The sequence below is a fragment of the Odocoileus virginianus genome, chromosome 8, assembly GCF_023699985.2.
Source record: "Odocoileus virginianus isolate 20LAN1187 ecotype Illinois chromosome 8, Ovbor_1.2, whole genome shotgun sequence".
NCBI lineage: Eukaryota > Metazoa > Chordata > Mammalia > Artiodactyla > Cervidae > Odocoileus > Odocoileus virginianus.
This window is the reverse complement of record NC_069681.1, coordinates 54162777-54168776: the sequence shown is the minus strand read 5'-3', so window position 1 is coordinate 54168776 and position 6000 is coordinate 54162777.

Sequence of the window (6000 nt, the reverse complement as noted above, 5' to 3'; positions counted from 1 at the left end):
TAGACTTCATTTTTAAGAAATATATACTTTTCCCTGATCTGATAAAAGGAATTTTTTTTAAGACTGCATAGTTTGCAACTGCTCTGTAAACTATAAAGTGCCAGGTATACAGATTTAGAATGTTAATGTGATTGCTCTTATCTCAGGTGCTTTCATTCTTTCTACAGATAATAGCGTTTCTGTTTTTTAACATTATTGAGGAATAATAGACAAATACAATGGTATTCATTCAAAGTGTACTATGTGACGATTTGATGTAACTATACATTGTGGAATGATTATCATGATCATGATAATTAACACACCCAACACCTCACATAGTCAACTTGTGCGTGTGTTTTGATGTGTGTGTGTGTGTTGAGGATGCTTAAGATCTAATCTCTTAGCAACTTTCAAGTCTACACTATCATATTATTAACTATAGTCACTATGCTGTTCCTTAGAACCAGTATTTCTTATGAGTCAAATTAAGCCTTAATTATGCCAGGCCACTTGCCTTAGTACTTTGGTTAGATCATATCTTAAATATTTACTATGTACCTTATCAATAAGATTTATACAAGGTCCTGCTGCTGCTGCTGCTAAGTCACTTCAGTTGTGTCCGACTCTGTGCGACCCCAAGGACGACAGCCCACCAGCCTCCCCAGTCCCTGGGATTCTCCAGGCAAGAACACTGGAGTGGGTTGCCATTTCCTTCTCCAATGCATGAAAGTGAGAAGTGAAAGTGAAGTCGCTCAGTCATGTCCGACTCTTAGCGACCCCATGGACTGCAGCCCACCAGGCTCCTCCGTCCATGGGATTTTCCAGGCAAGAGTACTGGAGTGGGGTGTCATTTCCATCTCCATACAAGGTCCCAGGAATGTTATATTTGAAACTGAGATTCCAACTGCAAAAAGGAAAAAAAAAATTGAGATAATTGTTGCCTGTTTGAAAACACTGAAGGAGAAAAAAATTTCCTTAAAAATACTCTTCATTTAGATGCCACCTGAGCACGGATAATCATCGCTGCTCAGTATGGTGGGAGACATAATAGGTGTTCAGCCTTCTCCCTACAGAACAGTGGTAAACAGTCCCTACCATTTCAACAGATGAATATTTTTGCAAGGCTGGCCCCAAATAGCTACTTTTATCCAGAGTCAGTCTTCTTGTTCTGGTGATTACAATAGCAAGGTAGAGAAAATAACTAAGGGCTGCTGTACAAACTAACATTCTAATGAAGATCTAAATTTGCTCATTATCCCTTGAAATAGCAGTTGGAAGGTACAGGGGGGCGTGATATGACTGTTCTTTTGCATACTCTGCAAGGAGAAGGAAGCAATTTGAATAAAATATCTGACAAATAAACTGTTGAGAATTTGTCAGAAGTGTGTTCGTGGTCTCTGCAGGAAGCCTGTGAGGAGAGCTGAAGGCCTGTAATGATGAGGAAATCTTTGCCCCAGTCTCCGATACATTGAATATGGGAGCACATCTTTTCTAGAACTCTGTATCTTGCATGCCCTAAGGGACCACTCCTGCCCCTCCTCAAGCCTAGCCAGCAAGCTCAAAACCAAAAGATTCTTCTGAAGGGGTTATTTAAGATGTGGTGAATTTTCCTATATGACTCATAAATACTTTGTATCCAGATTTGGTGATCTGCGTAATCTATGCCTGAACCCATCGTCTATTTTCAAGTATATTTATAGTCTCCACTCACCAAAAAGAACTGAAAAATATAAAGCTGCCTTTAAAGAGAATCATAAAAATGGCTTACTATTTTCAAGGCCACATTTTAAATAAGCAGCATTCACTCTTCCATTAAGTTACTCCACAATTTAAAATCCAGTGGAATAGTGAGTCTTAGTTGTTCAGTCATGTCTGGCTCTTTGTGACCCAGTGGACTGCAGCCTGCCAGACTCCTCTATCCATGGAATTCTCCAGACAAAAATACTGGAGTGGGTTGCCATTCTCTTCTTCAGGTTTCTTCCCAACCTAAAGATCAAACTCGGGTCTCCTGCATTGCAGGTGGATTCTCTACCATCTGAGCCACTAGGGCCACGCCCACCCCCCCCCCCACCCCCAGAGAAATATGTGCATGTTAAAAGTTTATTGTGATTTTTTAAACTTAAAATTTTTGAAGATTTGGTTAAGATAACTTTTCAAAGAGCTATTCAAATTTATTTAAAATTGTCTCATGGTCTTAAGGTCATGAGTTGAAATATCTACACAAACAATTCATAAGAAATTGCATCTGACTTTAAAAAAGGGGGGGAAAGAGGAGTGGTTACAACTTAACATGAGATAAAATAAATACATCTTTTATCAATCTGAAGCAGGAAGTGAGTTATGAATTTGAAGTTCCTTCATAAAGAGAAGCTATTCTGTTTCCCTGAGACTTAAATAACTGAATTTTTTTTTTTTTACAAAATGTTTAAAGTTTCTTAATGTAAAAAACCAAGGTTTAGACTTATTTCTATATTTAAAAGGATAGTAGAAAGTGTATTGGCAATAGAAAAATATGTAACTGAGGATCTTCAGTGATAGAGTCTGTCTTTTTGATTTTTCAAATGTATTTATTTTTTACTAACCAGATGGAAATTATTTTTGGTTACAGACTGATCATCAGAGAGAGCTCACCATTTCTCTCACTTCTGTGTGAGAAGGGTCTAGCCTGAAGACTTTCAGGAATCTCAGTCCCTGGACCATGATGTTCTTTTAAGTTTCTGGGGATCTTATTTCTCTCTATTGAGAGAAAAAACTCTTTCTGATGAGTAATTCTTGGAGTAAAATTTATAGCCTTACAGTTCTACTTGAATTCAAACTCAGTTCCTGAGTTCAAACTCAGACTCTTCTCTCTGGATTTCTCCAACTTTCATAGAACATAATGGTTTGCTATATTTCCTGTATCTGTGTAGTAGCTTTCTGAGCTTGGTTATTCAAGGACCTATTGGAAACATTGTCTTATCAATACACTGTAGGAGAAAATTAAACACAATCATCTCAACAGAGACAGAAAACTACTTGATATGATTAAACATCCATTCATGATAAAATCTCTCAGTAAGAAAGTTTTGAAGAGTGCTTGATGAAGTGCTTTTCTCAGTTGATAAATATGTAAGCAGTTAATAAAGGGAAATCTCAATTAAACAGAGTCAGGAGACCAGAGGACCTGTCATGCTTTACAAAGATAGCAGAGTCCAAGGAAAATAAAGACTTAATCTTTCCTGACAAGATCTCAGTCAACGAGAGACTGTCATAGATCAGCCAATGCAAAGGCATGGACTTTTCCATTTTATAGCCCTGCCTTTTCTCCTCTAAAAAATAGTTCTCTCCATTTCTGCAGGGGACTTGCATATGGTTTGCTTATGCTTGCAGACCCCAAATTGAAGTTCTTTGCTGATCCCAAATAAACCCATTTTTTCTGGAAAAATAACTGGCAGTCTATTTGCTTTAGGTCAACATTTTGGTGGCATGTGTAGGAATCTAGAGGGGACTCTCAACAATTCCAAGGCCGGTAAGCAAATAGGTGCAGTTCCCACATTAAGCCCATTGACACTCACTGCTTTCCTCATCCTGTCCTGGAGCTGAAAGGTCTGCCTTTCTCCTGGATGAACTTCTCTGCTCCTTGCATCCTGAAGCTCTCTGGGCTTTATTTGGAATCTAATTTTGGAATCATCTTTTCTGGTTAAGAACTTGTTCTGGCTTGACCTGATTTTGAAATCATACTGTTCAGGGGAACTGTGCATGCCTTTGGCCCTTTCCTTTAGGGACCGAGCTGTGTCACTGGAATTCTGCTGGTTCAGTATTTGGTTGGCTTACCTTGGGGATAGGGGCTATTCTGTTGGAACTCTACTGAGCAGTTTTCAGCCTGGCTCCTCAGTGACCAGACTCTTCTCTTAGAACTGGCTAGTATTAGATCTACAGGGTGTTTGAGTTGTTTAGGCTATTTAAAGATTACTCTCTTACTCTAGAGAAAAAACTCAGAAATGGGATTTCAGTTATCCAAATATTTTGAGGGCAACCTCCCTTACAGGGTCCAAGGCCTATTTTATGTTTTAGGTTTGAAAACCCTGGTCCTTCTTGATGTGCATGCTAACTAAATGTGTGTGCTGTGTGTTAAGTCACTCAGTCATATTGGACTCTTTGCAACCTTATGGACTGTAGCCTACTGTAGGCTTGTCCTTGGGATTCTCCAGGCAGGAATACTGGAGTAGGTTGCCATGCTCTTCTCCAGGGGATCATCCCAACCTGGGAATTGAACCTGCATCTCCTGCATTGGCAGATGGGTTCTTTACCACTAGTGCCACCTGAGAAAAGGTAGTTAAGATTATGGAAGTTATGGGGAACTTTGAACATCATCTGGTGACCTGAAAGTAGAGTTCTCTGAAATGAACGGACAACCTCTGATAAGAAAGCTTTCCCAAGATCTCCAGACCAGACCTGTTGGAATTTTGTCATCAGGTCTTTGACAACGACTTAACAATTCAGATGATTCTAGTTTCTTTGATCTTGATAGTATATGAACCTTGAACCTTAGATGAAGACTTCCTGCCTATGTTCCCTTTTGCCCTTTGTTACTCAAATGTGACCTCTTCAGTCTTGCTCTTTCTTGCCCATATGAAGACACAGAATAGGCAGATATCTATAAAACAGGAAGAGTTCCCACAGGAGACCTGACCCTGACAGCACCCTGATCTTGGGATTCCAGCCTCCAGAACTGTGAAAAATTAATGTCTGGTGATTAACTATCTTACGGTGGCTCAGACTGTAAGGAATCTGCCTTCCATGTGGGAGACCCAGGTTCGATCCCCGGGTTGGGAAGATCCCCTGGAGAAGGAAATGGCAACCCACTCCAGTCTTCTTGCTTGGAGAATCCCATGGGCAGAGGAGCCTGGTGGGCTACAGTCCATGGTGTCACAAAGAGCAGGACATGACTGAATGACTAACATTTTCACTTTCACTAGTGTTTTGTGATGGCAGACTGAGCTAAGACAGTGAGGAAACAAAAAGGGGTTTGACTCATCCGCTGTTGGTGCAATGGGCCCCTTACAAGTCTAATGAGATCTCTTCCAGGGCAGAGCATCTCCTTCAACAAGTGTTGACTGGGCACTTGCTTGAACCTCCATTGAATTCCCCATGATATAGATTTGATGGTGTGCACTGCCTTGGGATCTAGGCAGTTCAGTAAAGGTACCAATTTATCCTAGAATTAAATCAAGAGGAAGATAGATTACTATCATGTGTGTGTATGTGTGTGTGTTTACTCTATTGAACATTTTAACAGTGTTGAGGGAGGGGGATGAATATCTTTGACAGTGTATTTCCAATTCCTAATAACCTGAGTGCATTTTTCCATATTTTCAGAGTATTTGTCTCTTTTCTGATGAGTTTTCTTTATATTACTGTGATGGTCTGGTGCTAAATTAGCATTTAAGGGGGTACATTTAGAAGAGTGCAGTTAGGGACCTCCCTGATTGTCCAGTGGTTAAGAATCCCCCTTCCAATGTGGGGATTGGGTTCGATCCCTGATCTGGGAACTAAGACCCCAAATGCTGTGGGGCAGGTAGGCTCATGCACTGCAACTAGAGAAGCCGATGTGCCAAAGCCCACACATAGCAACCTGTGCAGCCAAAAACTTGAAAAGAAAAAAAAAGGGTACGGTTATATATCCCCCAGATTCTGTCTATAAATCATATCACCAAGTGACCTGTGGGACCCCTTGCTTCCCCAGCTAAGGAGGAGCTGCCTTTCCAGCCTAGATGCGGTATGGCTGACAAACAGGGAAATACCACACAGGGATAGCTATGCATGGAAGGTCTGCAGCAAATCGCATAAAATAAGCTTTTCTTCTTTTAATCCCTATTAAATAGAAACAATATAAATGATTATAACACAATACCATAACTAAACAACACCATGTATAGCAAGGCAAAAAGCATAGAGCACATAGCTTTTGAATATGCATCTCTTTTGAATAGGCATGGTTCTATTCTCTGTTTATTTAAAATCCAAGTCTCATGGTTT